Genomic DNA, 19,805 nt, shown 5'->3' with positions numbered 1-19,805 from the left:
CTTCCACTGCCCCCTTAGTTTTATTCAGTCCCCCCCCCTCCCAGTCACACTCAAGGCTACTACCATCCCCTTGGATTGTGCCAGCACCCCCCAGGGGGTGGTATTGCTCATTTTGGGAACCTATGACTAGCTACAAATGTTCTGGAACAGAGTTTTTAGTTAGAGAAACAAGAAGCTTTGTAATTTCACCAAACAAAGTAATCCCCTGCCTACAGTATCAAACTGCTCCAAAAGTGGCTGTCAGCTGTCACTTAATGGTGGAGGCAGAGTCGCTGGATAGTCTGAATGTGTTTAAGATACACCCACATATTCCACATGTGGAAGGTACCACTGGTCTTTCCAGTTAGAAACTTTATGGCCTCTTTGGTGAGGCTCTAGTAGCAGATGATGGTTATCTTCCTGGCCAGTCTCAGATTGCTAGAAGCAATCATCTATGTACTAGACCAAGGCAGAACCTCTAAAAGTGGTAGAAGCTAAATCTTACTGTGAAATTGGAGAAAATAAAGTGGGCCTTTCTACATACCCTTGAGGCAGGTGCGTCCATGGCCATTGTCAATGTTTCCAGGTAAAAGCAAACAAATGCTAGAAATATGGGTATATGGGGATTGAAAACAAAATGCTAAGCAAAGACCTATTGTTGTAAAGCAAGATGCCTCACAAGGAATTGAGGAAATGAGAGTATCAGGGTTGGGTACCGTGGGAGGCCTAGGTATAACATAAGCATAATTGTGCACAAATCCCCAACAAAACAATAAACAGACTTGCCATTAGGACCTAATTTAGGTTTCTTAGGGAGGACTGGTGTATTGCATGGGGATTTACAAGGAATAATAGCACCTCGATCTATTGGTGAATGAGTCAATAATAGGTAAAATATCCTCAATGGTTATCCTGGACAAGGAACACTAAGAGACAAATGGTGGGGGACCTTCTTTAGTTTTAATAGTAACAGAGACAGCAGATATTAGGAGATCCACATCTGAGGATGAAGAGGCCCACAGGAAGTAGAGAATATCAAAGTCTCCAACTGCCGCTTGGTTAGTTTGAATACAGACTGGGAACAAGGGGAAGGAATCCTTAGACAGTTTTAGGGATAGAGTGTCAGGGGAACAGGAAATAGGTTTACAGGGGATTTAGGCATAAGGAGAAAAGGATGTTCCACAGAAAGTAGACTCATGCAGATTGTATGAAGGGACAATTTAAGAACATGCTGAGGCTTTCCTGAAACTTCAACAATATTTAAATGCTTAATAGAGGCACAGTTGGAATCGGGCTTACTCATTAGCACTGAATTAGAGGCTCCGGTATGTAGCAAATAATCACAAAATGTGTCCCCAACCTTAAGGGTGACATGGGGTTCACCGTTTTAGGGAGAGGAATGAACCAGGGGCCAAAACATCAGGTTCTAGAAAAATAAGAGTCCTCTACCCCTCCCCCAAACCTTCATTCATTACTGATTCTTTGGGAACCTTTTATTCTTGAGATCTTTTTTTTTCTTTTTAGTCCATGACAACGTGGCCCTTCCTGCCACAACAAAAAACATTCAATCAAATTTCAAGGTTTGGGGGTTGCCTCTAACACTGCCTGTGCCAGGGCCTCTGAAACAGCCTGTCAATGGGGCAAGGATGGTTTAAACCTATTTATGGCAGCTCTTTATGTGGTAGTGAAGAACTGGAAATTGAAGGGATGTCCATCAATTGGGGAATGACTGAATAAGTTGTTGTATATGATTGTGCTATAAGAATGATGAGTAGGATGCTCTCAGAAAAACTTGGAAAGACTAACACGAACTGATGCAGAGCAAAAGAGCATTGTGCACCGTAACAGCAATATTCTACGAAGATCAACTGCGGATAACTTGGCTATGCTCAGTGTAACAATGATTCAAGGCAGTTCTGAAGGACTTATGAAGAAAGATGCCATCCATCTTCAGAGAAAGAATTGGTGGAGTCTGAATGCAGATTGAAGCATAGTTTTTCTTTATTTTTCTTGGGTTTTTTTGTCTGTGTTTTGTTTCATAGCATGACTTACATGGAAATGTGTTTTGCTTGTTTTGCACACATATAACCTATGTCAAATTGTTCGCCTTGATGGGGGGCGGGGCAGGGCGCTAGAGAAGAAGGAAGAGAATTTGGAATTCAAAATTTGAAAAAAATAATGTTAGAATTGTTTTTACATGTAATTGGGGGAAAATAAAATATTAAATTAAAAAAAAGAATAGTTTGAACTGAAGCTGTCTGTACTGGGGCAATGACAGTTTGTTCCTTCTCTTTTTTCTGTTTTTCTTTTGTTTGCATTTCTTTTTCCCATTTTTCCTTTTTTTGTTTTTATTTCTTCATAAACAAATAAGGCAATCCCCTTAAGCTGACCTATAGGTATCTCATGCCAATCAGGGCATCTCTTATAGAAATGCTTTCTTATTTCAGGGAATTATTGACTTAAAAATTAGTGCTAATAATATGTGCACTTTGAGGGCTGATGGGGTCTAATCTTGCATTTAGCACTTTTGCATAGTCTATCATAAAAATGACAAAGAGCTTCATTCTTCTCTTGTACTGTCTCCAGGTACTTATTCTAGTTCCCCAGTCATGTTGCAAAATCACTTATAACCTTAAGCAAAAGATTGCCTGGACTACTGTAATCTGATGTAATCATCATGGTCATTGGGGTCCCAATGTGGATCTTGTAAAAGCCAATTGGAAAGACCTTTGAGATCAGTCCCACCCCTACCTCCCTCCACTGAAGCCAACCTATCTGTTGCTTCTATGATGGTTTGTTTTTCTCCAGTGGATTGTAGGTGACATCTTTCCAAGTAGGACACTTCTAAATAAGTTACACTTATAAGTTACACAAGTTACACTTCTAAATATGACTTGAAAGTGGCTCCAGGGTCCTCACCAAATCTGGAAGTGTTACTTTTCCAAGTGCAGAGGGTGGAGGGGCTGAAAGGCTTATGTTGTTTAAGATCAACTTTGCTCCTATGGTCATGACTAATAATTTCTTTAAAGGAAAGTTGTTTAAAAGGAAGTTGCCCATAGGTTTCCCCTCTTCTTTGGAAGAACTTGAGCTTCCACTTGAGACAGGAGTGTAGGATGGAGGTGCAGAAAGCAGGAGAGGAGAAGGAGGGGGTGAAGAAGGAGCTGTAGCTGGCAGACAAAACTCAGAAAAATAGAAGGAGAGGTAGCTGAAAGAAATTGTGCTGGAGCAGAGGAGGATATAAAAACGGGGAGAAACTAGAAGGGCAATGTAGAGGGATGAGGATGAAAGCAAAGCAGCAGGAGGGACAAAGGACTTGGAGAGGAAGGAGTTAAGGCAGGGCGGAAAGTTGGGGCAAGGACAAAGGAGTAGGAGGGTGTAAAGAAGTGGGAGAGGAAGATAAAGCAGAATAGAGAAGCAGGGAAATTGGGAGAAAAGAGAACACCTCAGGGGGTGTCAGGCAGATGCCATTAGATGACTTAGATTTAGTTAAAGCATCACTTAATTTGCTCCACAAATACTGGCATTGTAGCTGCTTTGGGTTTTTTACCTAGTATGACTCATCTTAAATCTCTCAATTTATCATAGTCATAGGTATCAAACTGAGGCCAAAATGATTCATCAGCTGAATTTTTCTCCATCTTAAACCAAGTATCACAAAATCTAATTGCTTGTTTTATAGTCATCCCTGGCTCAATTGGGAGCTCCCCCTTGTCTCAGGCTTTAAGAAGTTTTTCTAGGGGTGTTCCTTTTGGCACACTATTTTTAGGTCCCATTATTTAAAAAAAATTCTTAAATGTAACCAAAGAAAAATTTGTGAGACATACACAAGGCTGACAAACATTTATGCAGTGCCTCCACAAATCTCAGTTAAACTGACAATGAATATAATGTTTCATCACTGGTGTTAGAGGATTCAGTAGAAATCTCAATTTCTCCTTTAAGGGCTGGATTTCACTTCTCCTTGTCAAATAAAGTACCTTTTTCTATTTGGAAAAGTTAAACAGATCTTTTACTCGTTCAATTTCCAATTAAGATACTTGGGTGGCTAATAGAGGTATAGTCTCTGAGAATGCCCTTCTAAGGTTTCGGTTGTTTTTCAGGAGTCCCTCCTTGAAGGGCCTAGTCACAGGCCTGGTGATTGGTTCATGAATCTAATAAAGGGTCAGGAATCCTAGTAGAAATCCCTCAGGTGGTTCACAGCACTAAAACTGGAGGCCCATTTTAGTGCCAGAGTGGGTAATTCATGGCTGAGGAAAATCTATTGACCCTTGCTTTCTATGACTAGGTTCACAGTGTCATATTCCCTCATCCTAGGTGTGGCTGCCAATTGGTTCGGTCCTTTTGTTTAGGGATCCGGTTTATGAGCTAATAGAGGACAATAGTAGAGCACAACATGAAGACAGTCTCTCTCCTTAAATGAATTAAAGGGATGTTGTCATATAGCAAATACCAAACACCAATGATGAAACTTACATTGAAAAATAAAAAAAAAACAAAACAAAAATCAAGCATGTAGCTAATCTCCGTTTGGTCCCTAGGTGTCTCCAGAGACTGTGCTATACAACACTTCCTAGGCTGATCAGGAAGAAATCAGTCTGATTTACATAGATACACATAAAAATCCCTATTCAGGCCAATAATCAGATTTAAATTAACTTGTTCTGTGTTTTACTTATCCTCCTCTTTGATTGGGAAAGATTAGGCTTCCTCAACTCTTCTTAGGTTCTGAAGAGTGTCTATATGGTGTGCCCTCTCCAATGGCCCCCCAACTTTGATCAGGGGAGATATCTTCCTTGAGGGAAAAAAATTCCTTCAAGAGATAGTCCCCATGGGATTTATCAGGGCTCTAGATTGCCAATTATTTCCAAATTTTCACACTGAACACAAAACAGACAAAACAAGACAAAAATTATAACTTTTCCCCAACTGGGTGCTTATTTTCTAGCTTGGACAATATTTGGATTCAAGGGGAGAGCTAGGTCCCAACCGCAGTTCCCTAGAAGAAGCCCTTCCTTCAAGTAAAATGTTCCACCATGGGGACAAAAGAGAAGAAAGGGGCTCTACTGAAAGAGTCTGGGGAACCAGGCTCCCTCCCCTGATCTCAGTGGGACATTCAAACTGTCTAGAGTAAATTTGATAAATGTAGAATGAGGTACAGACTCATTAAGCAAGATCAGTTTATTAACAGTGGTGCGTATAACAGTTAAAAAAGCAGGTCAGACTGGCAGCCTCAGTAAAGCCAATAACCCCAATGAGAAGGGGAGGAGGGAACCCTGTTTACTGACACAAAGGAAAGAAGGGGGTCTAGGTAACTGTGGAACATTACAATTGCCTGTACTAATAAAAATGAACTGGCATTTAGGTGAAGCTAATCACACCGCTCTGTGATAATTAAGCAATGTTAATAAATAAATATAAATAAAATATTAGTAAATAAAAAGTCCCATAAAACATATGGGACTCATCTGCACTTTATAATCTTTGCTAGGCCTCTTCCACCCAGACTACCAAACTTGCTGTCCCCTTGGAGAAGATAAATTCCCCAATTGCACAAAGACAGGCAAGGACAGACAACATATCTTTGGGGTTTGGAGGTGGCACCAAGTTAACTTGGTTTCCAGGGGTATGGTATGAGTGATAACAACTTTTCTTTTAATGATACCTTTAAACTAAATTGGAGGGAAAGCTAAATTCCTGAGCTTCATTCAAGAACATAGAAAGGTGGCTTTCGGCAGATACTAATTCGATTTAAAAAATCAGTACAGCATAAAATCAATTACAGTGTGAAATCAATAGAGTAGAAACTTGAGGTAGTGTTAATTTTGGTCTTTTCAAGGCTAGATAAAGGAATCCTGGGTTGTGTAAGGGTATGGAGAAATAACTAGAGAATCAGAAGAACTCCAGACTTGAAACAGACCTCTGTGGCTATTTAATCCAACTCATGCCTTAAAAGGAATTTCCACCATGATGTGACAAATGGTCAACCATTCTCTACTAGAAGACTTCTAATGATGTGGAACCCACTACCTTTTGAGAAATCCCATTCCACTTTTTTATTGCTCTGACTGTGAGGAAGTTTTTCCTTAAGTCAAGTAGAAATTTGCCTCTTTGCAACTTTGCAACTTCCACTCACTCCACAAGCTTAATCTTTCTTCCCAGTAATAGTCTTTGAATACATGAGCACAGCTATCATGGCCCCCAAGTCTCCTCTTTTCTGGGCTAAACATCCTCCATTCCTAATTCCAGGTATACAAGGTGATACAAGGTATATGAACAACCAAAAACTTCAAAACAATAAAACCAAGTTTCATACTTTAGGCAGAATATAATTGTAATTATATTCAAGCTCTCTAAGATCAATCAATAAGCAAGGATTAAAGACCTACTATGTGCCAGGTGTTGTGCTAGATGCTGGAGTTACAAAGACAAAATTGAAATAGTGCTGGCCCTTAGAAACCTGATATTCTCTCAAGGGAGACAAAATATGTAGATGATTATATATACACAATAATGGGGGGAGGGGTGCACCAATAGATGTAGAGCTAGATGGGACCTTAGAGATCATTGAATCCTATTTTTCTAAGAAGCTAAGGAAACTAATGAGAGAAATTATTACTTTTTATTATATTAATAACCCATTATTAAGTAGGATCCAGGCTTTTTATTTCCTCATTCAAGGCCCAGTCCTTGTAGAAGTTCAGGCAGCCAATCTCTGAAGGACATGGCTGATAGATAAGATTGTCCTAAACTTTGGGGAAACACTTTCTAGATCTTGGGCAGGACTACACCTAACGAGGAGACCTTACTTCTGTTTAGAGTGTAAACAGAATCTAGTCTAGGTGCAATGAGCCTATGTCCTTGCACCCCTCCATTGGAGTTTAGAGTGACCCAGCTTATGAAGGAGAAGACCAACCAGAGTGGTCTGGATGAAGATGGATTCCTTTGTTCAGATTGCTGGAGACAGCTGAGTCTCATGATCAAACCATGTTCTCAACAGGAGGAGCTAAAGACTTTTAGCCTACCCCTTCATTAATTGTTTACCAATCAGGGTTGATTTTCATCTGTCAAGGGAACCCCCTATTCCAAAAGTATATTAAAGCTTCTAAGGCTCTTCATGTCTTTGTCTTTAGTTACTGTAAAGATAATGTAAATTTGAAGATCTTCCCATCCATTAATAGGCCCATGTAACCTGCTTACATCACAAGAAGCCTAAGTCACATGTAGTGAGAGGAGCTTGCTGATGGAGTGGTACAGTAAAGGGTGGTGCAGGAAGGAAGCTGTTCAGAGCAATTAGAGCTGAAGGAGAGAGCAGACACAGGCAAGCCAGCTGTGCTGTGAGTGTGTTTGTGGGAAGGCCCCGGTGGGAGGGGTGGGGGGAATGACTTTGATTTGGAGTGGCTCCCTGCTATGATAATGTGTATTAACTTCTTTGCTACTTGGATGGATTGGACTTACCAGTTTGGGGATTTGGTTCTCTGGTGTCTGAATAAATGTTTTACTTCCGTCTTCTATATGGAGAATCTGTTATATTTTGTGATACAGAACCAAGTCAGCATATTCATAGCAATAGCAACTGTTGTGAATATTACCTTGGTGATACAGTTACCAAGAGAAACCATTAACCACCAATTTATTGATTATTATATAGTCTAATTAATAAATTGATTACTAATTACCCAGAAATTGTCTCTTGGATGTTTCGTTCATCACACTAAAGTTCATAGAGGTTAATTGCTTCAAACCAAGTTCCTCTAACTTCAAACCCAGCACTATCTACTGTATCATACTCCTCCATATTTCCTTCCCTACCTATCTAAACTTAGTCCCCATCTCCCTATTCGTTTCTCCCATCCTCTTCTATATTTACTTCATTCCCTTCTTTCATAATTCCCCACATTCTCATTCCTTTATTCTCTCCCCATGCTCTCTTGACTTTCTCACTCCCATTCCCTCTCCTCTCAAATATACCTTCCCTAATTCACACAAGTTCTCCTGACTGACAGTATCAAAGATCTTGATCAGATCAACGAATTTTATGTATAGACCTCTGATGGTTTGTGGAAAATTATGACAAAATTTGGTTTCCGGGAGGATTCATCAATATTGCACATCAATTTCATGACAGCCTGATTTCATGGCTTCTGGCTTTCCCAATGACCCATGAAGTGAAGCAAGGCTGTGTGCTTGCTCCCATACTTTTTAGCATATTTTCAGCAAGGTTGTCAGATGCCTTCAGAAAGGATGTACACAGCATCAAGGTTGGTTACTGCACTGATGGTAAATTATTTAACCTAAAAAGGCCCAAGACTAAAGTGGAGGGAGATCTGATACATGAATTTTTTGCTTGATAATGATTGTGCATGCAATACAGTCTCTGAGGCTGACTTGCAACAAAGTATGGGTTGATTCTCTGCTGCCTGTGCTAATTTTGGTCTAACAATTAACAGCAAGAAAACACAGGTTCTGCACCAGCTAGTACCACATCATCCATACATGGAATCTTTTGGTTATGACAAATGAAGAAATTTTGAATACTGTGGATAAGTTCACTTACCTTAGCAGTATACTTTCGAGGGATGTACACAGAGTTTGATGAGGTTGACACACTCATTGCCACAGCTAGCTCATGTTTGGGAGGCTCTGAAGGAAAGTGTGGGAGAAAAGAAGTATTAGACTGTCTACCAAACTAAAGGTCTACAGAGTGGATGTGCTGACCTCATTGTGAAAACTGTGACAATATACCAGCATCATGCTTGGAAATGGAATCATTTCCATTTGGATTGTCTTAGGAAGATTCTGAAGATTACTTGGCAAGATAAGGTACTGGAGACTAAAGTTCTTTCTCAAGCTAAACTGTCAAGCATTCAAACTCTACTGCAGGGAGTGCAACTCCAGTGGGCTGGCCATTTTGTTCGAATGTCAAATGTATGCTTGCCTAAAAGACTGTTTTATGGAGAGGCAAGTGATCACATGGAAGTGATCACATGGAAGTCAGAATAAGTGATACAAGGACACTCTCAAGGTCTCTCTGAAGAACTTTGGAATTGATTGCATGACATGGGAGACACTGGCAAAGGACTACCCAGCATGGCATACCCACATCAAAGAAGGAGCTGTGCTTCATGAGCAAAGCAGATTTGCAGTAGCTCAAAAGAAATGTGGGATGCACAAATTTAGAGCCATCTCCACTCCAAATGTTCAAATGGACTCTTAGTGCACAAATTGTGGTAGAGCCTTCTAAGTTTGTATTGGTCTGATCAACCACAGTTGGACACACTGTACCTTGATGTCATTTTGGTCCTCTTCAAGAACAAAGGGCAACAACCAACCAGAAGCAGCAGCTGATGGGGCCAAACCTTAAGTTTCCTTGTCTCTAGTCCCTGATCAGCTTCTATTCCTTCTCCACATTCTTATTCACTTAACTATTCAAGTGCAAAACCAGCCAGCCTGAACTAGGCACTCATGCTGCTCCACCCACCTCATACCAGACCTCACAATAGTCTCCTTCCATCCCAGGATAAGAAGCAACTATGCTAGACTACATTCTGAGGTAGCAAGCTCCTGAAGACCTCTCTACTTGCAGAAATCCATTTCCAATATCCTGATACATATGCAAAATAAATCAAGCAATGAATCTATTAGAAAAGGGACATCCAACTTCATTTTGCTGCTAACCAGCTTGTAGAGAACAGTTGACTACAATTTCTGTCCGTAGGGGTGGGAGTCAGGTTTGGGAGAATGCAGAAAATGCCTTATCAAGTTAAGTGTTGCACAGAAGGGGGAAGAAGAGGGAGAGTCCCATTATCTGGTGAAACCGGGAAACACTGAGGTCATTGTCAAATTGAAAATTGATTTTAATTCTATTTTGCTAAGACTTAATCAAGCTAGATTTAATATTCCCTTTCCTGGTTCCTTTCCCTTATAAACTTCACCCACAATGCACATCTTGGAGAACTTGATTAAAGGTCAAGCTTTTGTCTCCACCTCTGGAACCCCACACATCACCCACTTTCCAGAGAAATTTGATTAAGCTAAAAGGTCAAATCAATTTAAACTATTGGAGCAACTTCTATTGCATGAGAACTTTTGTCTTGTAACTTACTTGTCTTGGCTGTGGTTAAGGGGGTTTCAGAAGGGGAGCTCCAAATGATGTAATCTCAATTCTGACTATGTCATCAATGGCCAATCAGAAGAAAACACACCTATATTGCTCTGTCATCTTGCTAATTGTCACGTAAGCCCTCACCCAGGGTCTTTGATCATCACAAGAAGCCATTGAGTCAATTTATTGGTCACTGTTTGCCTAACTGTTAAATTGCTTGGAATTTTGTCTCTTAGTATTTCTATCATGACATGTTTTTTTTTTTTGGTATGTGGTAAGAGAGCATCAATTTGTAACAGGTCTGGACACTGTTTGACACCATGATATTAGAAGGTTCTTGTGATACATTCCTCAAGTCTTTTTTGCTGGTTCTTCATCCATGTCATGCCTTCTAGCCATTGGCATTCTCCAATGCTCTCTCTTTTTTTTCCTCCATAATATCTCATCAGCTCCCATGGTTCATTTATCATCTCCATTCAAATGACTCCCAGATCTATATATCTAGCCTAGGTTCTCTCCCAAGCTATAGTCATATATCACCAATTGCCTTTTGGACATCTCAAATTGGATACCCCAATCTCAACATATATAAAACAGAACTCATATTCTCCTACCACCCCCTTCTCCAAAATCTCTATTTGTCTAAAGTACTAACCATCCTCCCAGTAACCCAGGCCCATAACCTTAGTATTATCTTTGATCTTCATCCTCGCTCACCCCACGTATGCAATTCATTGCCAACCCTTTTGTTTCTGTCTTCACAACACCTCTCACATCAACCTTCCTCCCTTCACTCACATAGCCATCAACCTAGTTCAAGTGTTCATCACTTCTTACCTCTAACAAGGCAATAGCCTTCTAACTGAACTTCAAAGTTATAGGACCACCTATATAGAGGACTAGACATTTTCTACAATCCTCATGAACTCTCCAAACTCCTTAGAATAGGAATTATGAAGAAGAGGCAAAATAATTGCAGCTCTCTTAGGAGGTCAAGACACTAAGCAGCCTAACAAGATAACAACCTTGTGACTCAGCAGCAGAGACACTAATCTCTAATCCCTAAGTCTCTCATTCCGGAATCCCTTCCCCATTAGCCTCTAAACTCTGACAAGGCAGCACAACCTATCCCACTGGCCTGTGCTCTGAGACCCAATCAGTAATATCCTCCTTCTGCAGTCTCTGCCAGCATATCCTACCTCTGTCCTCACATCACTATTCTGTGGTCAAAAGCAGCAAAGCTTTTTTCTTCCCAGTCTCTTGTGAAAGGAGGGGAGGGATAGGAAAGCAGAAGCATACTATGCCTGGGGTGGCTGTGCACTTCATCAAAGCTCAGCCAAAGAACTAAAGAACAGAGGGAGTGAGCATCATACCAGTGGGCGTTTGGGGCTATACCAGGCCTGAAGGAAAGGGGATTGCTGTCAGCTGGGGCCAGAAGTTTCCTCTCCCTACAGAAGTCACTTAGACATGGACTGAACCAGTGAAAAGTAAGGAAGCTGAGACTGGAGGAAGGTCTAGGCCCTAGGGTTGCCATCAAAGGAGGAGTCAAAAAGTAAATAAGGGGTAGATAAGGAAAAATTTACTAAAGCTCTCAGGAGGAAGAAAAACCTAGAGCACAAGCAGATATATGAATAGAGAAGAAATTAAAACAGAAGGATATTTGTCATCAAGACGCTGAAATGAGTCCAAACAACTTTAGGTAAATATTTCAAGACAAAGGCAGTTGAATCAATACCTTAATGGGGCAGAGGATCCTGTTGAAACCCAAGAAAGCATGGAACATAGTATGATGCTCCCCATTGATTCAAGGGAGAAATAAACATCTTGAAAATAGAAATTGAAAGGGAACAAACTGCAAAATTTTGGGCCTTCAAAGAAGAAATAATTTGTAGGATAGAAACTTGAATCCATGGTGGCAAGTCTCTCTGAAAAGTCAGAAGATAGAGCCACTGATTGGGAATACAAATATAATGAGGTGAACGACAACTTGGAAGAAGAAAGGCAAAATGGAATCATGTTAAAAAACAAAGATATGATCTCTATACAAACCAAACATTTTGATCTCAAAAACAAGATGTATAGGGACAACGTAAGGATCATAGGTCTCCCAGAACAACATGACAAGTGAAAAAACCTGCACCCTGTAATGCAAGAAATAATACAAGAACACTGATTAGAATTTCTGAATAATGAATCAAAGTACCAGTTGAAAAAATCTACAGGAAAAAAAACCAACCCAAACATGTTGTAAACTCCAAGATACATAGTGTTAAATTTAACAATTCAGGTGATAATAAATTCTGCACACAACCAAGAGAAAGACCTTCAAATGGAAAGGAAATATGAATCATACAAGACTACACTGCACCCACCTTTGCAGAAGGCAATGATAAAAATATATTTAAAAGATCAAAAGAGATGCCACCCAAGATGATGTAACTTGCACACCTGAGCCTAATCATCAATGAAAAAAATGTAAATTCAACAAAAGAGAGACATCTTCTTCTTCTTCTTCTTCTTCTTCTTCTTCTTCTTCTTCTTCTTCTTCTTCTTCTTCTTCTTCTTCTTCTTCTTCTTCTTCTTCTTCTTCTTCTTCTTCTTCTTCTTCTTCTTCTTCTTCCTCTTCTTCTGTTGTGTCTAACCCTTCATGACCCGAGGGACTTGTCCTTAGGGTTTTCTTGGCAAAGATACTGTGGTAGTTTGCCCTTTCTTTTTCTAGTGTGTCCTCATTTTCAGGTGAGGAACTGGGACAAATAGAGGGTAAGTGACTTGCCCAGGGTCACATAGCTAGTAAGAGTCAGAGGCTGGATTTGATTCAGATCTTCCTGACCACAGGCCCAGTGTTCTAACCATTGCACCACCTAGCTGCCCCATTTTAAAACAAACCATATATATAGGACTTCCTGGTCATGTGGGCAACAAAATGGCTGACTAGACACTTTCTCTGATCCCTGTGACTTCTTAAACCTCTCCAAAACAGAAATTATGTGCCAAATATTAAGCATCTCTAGCTGTTTCCAGGGTTCTCAGACACACAGAATCCAAAAGAAAGTTAAAAAAAAACCCAAACCCAGAAACTAATGCTCACTGACCCTTTGCACCACCTCCCATGCTGCTGACAGTGAGGCCCCACTAGCAGACCCCAAGACTGGACATAGGCTTGCAACAAAACCCACCCAAAACCCCTTCTCCCTCCCTCTTTCCAGTGCTATACAGACCCTGGCTCCAGGCTACCTAAGTTTGCTCAGGCCTCGACAGCCAACTTGGCCACAGCTCTTCGTGTGTATGTGCATGTGTGTGTGTGTGTGTGTGTGTGTGTGTGTGTGTGTGTATTTAGTCTTTTATTTTTCCCTAGTTACGAGTAAAAACAATTCTTAACATTTGTTTTTAAAACTTTGAGTTCCAAATTCTCTCCCTTCCTCCCTCCCTACCCCATCCACTCCATTGAGAACACAAGCAATTCGATATAGGTTATACATGTGTAGTCATGCAAAACATATCCATAATAGTCATGTTGTGAAAGAAAACATAGACAAAAAAAACTCAAGAAAAATAAAGTAAAAAAAAAGAGTATGCTTCAATCCGTATTCAGACGCCATCAATTCTTTCTCTGGGGATGGATAGCATTTTTCATAAGTCCTTCAGAGTTGTCTTGGATCGTTGTATTGCTGAGAATGGCTAAGTCATTCATAGCTGATCATCTTACAACGTTGCTGTTACTTTGTGCACAGTATATTTCACTTTGCATTGGCCCATGTGAGTCCTTCCAGGTTTTTCTGAGAGCATCCTGTTCAGCATCCCCTCAATTTCTAATTCTTTACTCCCAGAAAAGAGCTGCTATAAATGATTTTGTACATACTGGCCCTTTTGTCTTTTGTTTTTTATTTCTTTTGGGATATAGACCTAGTAGGGGTATTGTTAGGTCAAAGGATGTACATGGGCATAGTTCCAAATTGCTCTACAGAATGGTTGGATCAGTTCACAACTCCACCAGCAGTTTTGGCCACAGCTCTTTGAGAGCAAAAGCCTCTGAGAGATTGCAGTCTAGAAGCACCAGAGCAGGAAAGCTCTGAACTTCCAGTACTAGAGAAAGCAGGCTTTGAGCTTCTGGTACCAGACCAAAGAACTATGGAACAGAAAGAGTGGGACAGGACAGCAGGAGAGGACACAGCACGTACAGAGAGCTATGTAGCACTCTAGCAAGACTGAGGGAAGGAGCTCCATATCTGTGTAGGACCAATTCTGACCACCCAAAAGTCAGTTGGGACAGAGTTCTAGGCTGGTGAACTGCAAAATGCCCAGGGTGAGAGGAGGCTGAGGCACTTTGAGATCCAATCCCCAAGGAAACTATAATGAGAAGGGAGGGATTCGGGAAATGAGCAATAAGGAAAATAAAGGAGGAAAAAAAAAGACTGAAAGTACCCAAAATTTCAGGAAGAAGAAATTTCAAAGAGCTTGAACATAAACAAATAAGCCAACAGGAAAGACAGTAACAACAGAAGGAAATATGGCTTTTAGGTAGAGTAAATGAATTCACACATGTATGAATAAATGCTGCAAAATGAAAGAAAATGATCTAACACTTAATGAGACAGAGAACCCTGTGGAATTGAGGAATACATAGAACCACAATATGCTGTTCCTGAGTGGTTTAAAAGAGAAATGACAATCATGAAAGCAGAATTTACACCCTGCACAGCAAAAATAATGAGTAGAATAGAAAAACTTAAATCTGCAAGCCTTCCAAAAGAAACAAAAGAAAGAACTAGGGATCAGGAATGCAAATACACAAAAGTGAAAGACAACCTTCGTTTGTCCTTGTCCAATGAAAAGAAGAAAAAACAATGACATGAGAAGAAAATATGCTCACTATGCAATCAAAACGTACTGAACTCAAACACAGGATGTGCAGAGACAATCTAATGATCTTCTATGAAGAACATGACAGGACAGAAAATCCTTAAAACCATAATGAAGGAAATAATAGAAGAGAACTTCCCAGAACTGCTGAACATGGAAAATAAAATTCCCATTGAAAGAATTCACAGATTGCTTCCAGAGGGGGGGAAACCCAAGGCTGAAAACTCCAGAATAGTTCATTTCAGAAACAAGAAGTTGTGCAAGCTATCAGGACAAAGATGTTCAAACAAAAGCAAAGAACATTTAAATAACGTAAGACTATTCCTCATCAAAAAGGTCGCTATTGTTGTTCATTGTGTTTGTCCTTCATTCTTGAAGAGGACCATGACATCAGGGAAATGATGACATGATTTGCATTTGACTTTGATTTGAGTGAGGGAAGGCTGTGTAAGGTCACCAGTCTCACTTTCTCCTCCAGAGCCATCTGGGTCCAGTGGCCTGATATTCACCAGGATGACTGGAGATGCATACCTAAAAAATGAGGAGGGAATGGAATAATGTTTTCCAAAGAACTTTGGAGCCAGGATGCAGCCTAAGGTGCAAATATGAGCTTAACCATATAGGACAAGAGATGGATGTTCAATAAGAAAGAAGAGTTTGAAACATTTTTGAAAGAAAATCAGAAAGAAAAGAGCCTAGAGGGAGGTGGAAAAAGAGGGGACAGGGAATTGAAAAGAGGGATAAAAGAAGGAGGCCTTGCTTTGGAGGTGGGAGGGGGTTCCATTGATGAATATTCACCTATGAGTAAAAGGAGACAAGGGCCTTCTACTGAATGAGGCCTGTGGGTTTTGTTGCCTGAAAGGTCTACTTGTCCTTGGAGGGGGAAAGTTGAAATCTTTGGAGGCAATTGGCACTTTGAGGAGTGGAAGAACAGAGGGAAAAGATTTCCAGGGAAATGTGGAGGAGGGGAGGGAAGTCAACAAGAAAGGGTATAGAACTATGGGGTTTGGGAGAGGTGCCCTACTTTGGGCAGTGTCTTCTCTGACACCTGCAATAATCAGAAGCAAGGCACAGCAAGGCACAATGGAAAAGGGGAACTCATGGGCTGAGCCCTACTAGGCAGTGGCAGAAAGCACCTGGAGGGGCAGAGCTTAGACTGGAAGCTTTGATTATATGAATAAAAATACAGAGAAATCATAGAGACTAGATGATAACAGGGGTCATGAATAAAAGAATGAGAGTCTAGAGTAAACAGAAAGATGGATAATGAAGAGAGTGAAAGTCTTTTTAGAAAGGAGTACAAAAATGAGATAAAAAACTAATGAATAGGAATAACTAAAGGGAAGGAGAGGAAGGGTGAATATAATTGACTAACTGAAAGGAAAAAAAAAGAGAAGAAATATATAATCATCTAAAAGCAAGAGAGAGGAACAAATGTAGAAAATCCTAAAGGGAAAGAGATAATAAATGAAGAGATCGGGGTGAGGGAAAGAGGACAGTGGGAACAGGGCCACCTTTTAAAAAAAAGATGAAATAAAGTTACTGAAAGAAACATAGTATTATGGTTACAGCAGAAGAGTTGAAAAAAATCATAGCTTGAAAAAGTACAATTTTAGAGATGGAGGAAAACATAAAACTCATAACTTTAAATGTGAATGGGTTAAACCAATAAAACAAAACAAAACAATGACATCGACACTAAAACAAAACCCCACAATCAGTTGCTTACAAGAAACACATTAAAAAAAGACACAAAATAAAACTGAGAGGATAGAAAAATTTTACAACTCATCAAGTGAATCCACAAAAGCAGGAGTTGCCATCATGCTATCAGACAAAGCAAAAAGAAACATTCAAAAAATAAAAAAGGATAAACAAGGAAATTGTATTATGCCCAAAGCAACCATAGAGAACAAACTAATACCAGGAACAAATTCACATATTCCAAAAGACTTAGCATCCAGATTCATAAAGGAAACAGCCGAGTTTAAGAAAACATTGATATTAACATGATTACAGGAGACTTCAATATCCCTCAATCAATTTTAGATAAGCTTAACAGAAAAATAAACAAAGGAGAAAATATGGAACAGAACAAATTTCTGGAGAAACTAGAATTAAAAGACTTATGGTATTTTCTAAATGAGACCACATGGAAATTTTACAAAAACTGACCACAAATATTACAAACAAATTAAAAAAGCAGAAATAGTCAATTCTTCCTTTACAAATCATAATACAATAAGAATGGAAGTTGGTTCAGGGTATACAAAAGATGTAGACACAAATGTAGACTTAACAATGAAACCTTATATAATAAGTGGGTCAAAAAACAAATCATAGAAGCAATAATAGAAGGAAATCCCATTCCAAATAACTACAAAATGCATAAAATATCTGGGGAACAACCTCTCAAAGCATACACAAGACTTGTATAGATTCAATTACCAAGCACTCCTTAAAGAAATAAAGAACAACCTGAATAGTTGGAAGGATATTCAGTGCTTATGACAAAAACCATGCCAATATAATAAAAAATGGCAATACTTCTGTGAAAAATAATCATCTTACCAAAAAAACTTCACATGGCCCTCAGTGAATTAAGGAAAGATTTTTATCTCAAGTCACTTTGGACAGGTAACCTGGCCTTCACCTCCCTTGTGGAAAAGGGTAACCAAGTAGGTGTAGGCATACTGCAAGACAATTACAAAAGCCCTTTCATGATTTCTATTCTGATTTGCATTTCCCCCCTGCATCCCATTGGTCAGGCATTTCAGGGTTCACAGCCTATCTGAAAACACCTAAAGTCCACCCCCATGTGGGTCTACACCCTTGCTTACATCTCTCATTTCCACATTTCAGTCCTCCCCCTTTCATCCTCATTTTCTTTATATAGGATATTCCTAACTTCTGGACACATAGGCAAAAATGCAAATTTTCAAGAAATGAATGAAATTTTCAGTTACATTTTATTATTTGGAATATTAACAAATAACATCTTCAATATGATTTCCATCATTTGTGATGCAAAGGTTGTGCTTTGCAAGATTCACATGAACTCGCTGAAATAACTCAGTAACTCCACATTGCCGTCAATTTTAGCACATTCACTCTTGCAATATGAATATGAAATCATATGATGTTATTTGAAGTTGAAAATGTTATTTGTTAATATTCTAATTAAATAAAATGTTGTTGAAAATTTCAATCATTTCATTTCTTGACAATATGCATTTTTGCCTATGTGTCCAGACTTTAGGAACACCTTGTATAAATGGAAAGAAAAACATACCAAAGAATCAAAAGTGAATGAAACAAAATTATAAAGATCAAGTGAGATTTCAATGAAGAAACATGAAAAGACATCCTCAGTCTACTCCCTTGAGGAGGTGGGAAGTCCACAGACATTACATATTGCACATATTTTCTAACTTTTTTAAGGTATTGATTATTTGTGCTGACTTTTTTTCCTCTAAAAAAATGCTATTTGTCATATGGATTGGCTCTTGAGGAGGGAGTAGGGCAGGAATACTTGGAATACTGCAGTGATGTAAGAAACAGAAAATATCAATAAAAGCTTATTTTAAAAAACTCATACATAGATTATTTGCTTTGCAGACACCCCAAACAACAGAAATAGGCAATAGATAAACAAGTACAGTTACCAAAGAAGGCACAAGTAATGAAATAAATTACCCATCTCCAGAAACAACTAAAAGGAAAAATGTGTATGCCTACAGGGTTAAAACAACAACAAGAAAATAACTATAGAAAGACCATTAAGGGATTTCTTTTAAAAAGTATATAGGGGATAAAGATGAAAGAAAATACAACAGGTGAAATCGATAGCCAAGTGTTAAAGTTAAATCACCTACCCTTCCTTTCTGATAAGTAGTAAAGGAAATTACTAAATACAAAAATAAAAAGTGGCCCAGACCATAACACGATATTATGTTTTTGTTGAGTCAATTCAGTCACGTCTGACTCTTTGTTATCCCATTTGGGGTGTTCTTGGCAAAGATACTAGAGTGCATTGCCATTTCCTTCTCCAGCTCGTTTTCCAGATGAGGAAACTGAGGCAAACAGGGTTAAGTGACTTGCCCAGGGTCACAGAGCTAGTAAATATCATATTTGAACTCAGGTCTTCCTGACTCCAGGTTCAGTGCTTTATCCGCTGCCCCACCTAGTTGCCCCAGATTAAGAGCTAGAAGGGATATTAGATTCTACCTAGTTAAACCCTTTTCTCTTCAGGTTTAAGAAACTGAAAACTAGACAGGTAAAGTTTTTCCATGGTTATCCAGGTAGTGAGTGACAAAAGTAGATTTTAACCTGGGTCTTCTGGTCCCGAATCTAGAATGAGAATCTGTCTATTGGTCTCATTTAACGGATGAAGAAACTGAGGCCCAGGCTTGTACAGGATCACAAAGCTAGCAATTTAGAGAGCAAGGATGTAAGCCCAGGATGCTTCAAATCTCCCTCCTTTGACCTATCATTTTACAGCATGGTCTCTAGCCTTGCCTCTATCTTGATTGACCTCCTTGCGATAGAGTTGTCTTCATCTTTCCTAAAATATAATGCCCAGAAGTAAACACAATGTTATGGATGGGGATCTTATCTCCCTAGTCTTAGGTATTATTAACACTGCCTCAGGTGGAATTTGCTTTTTTGATTGCCTCATGGCATCAGAATCCTCAGGTCTTTTTGATGTATAATGATATCCAGAAAGGTTGCCCCCATTTTATTTTTGGTAAAATTGATTTTTTAAATCCAAGGTCAGATTTCCCATTTGTCTTATAGATTTAGTCCAACATTCTAGTTGGTCAAAATCTTTTAGAGGCAGCTGGTGGTACAGTGGATAGAACTC

The sequence above is a fragment of the Trichosurus vulpecula genome, chromosome 8 (assembly GCF_011100635.1).
Source record: "Trichosurus vulpecula isolate mTriVul1 chromosome 8, mTriVul1.pri, whole genome shotgun sequence".
Classification (NCBI taxonomy): Eukaryota; Metazoa; Chordata; class Mammalia; order Diprotodontia; family Phalangeridae; genus Trichosurus; species Trichosurus vulpecula.
This window is presented reverse-complemented; position numbering follows the sequence as displayed.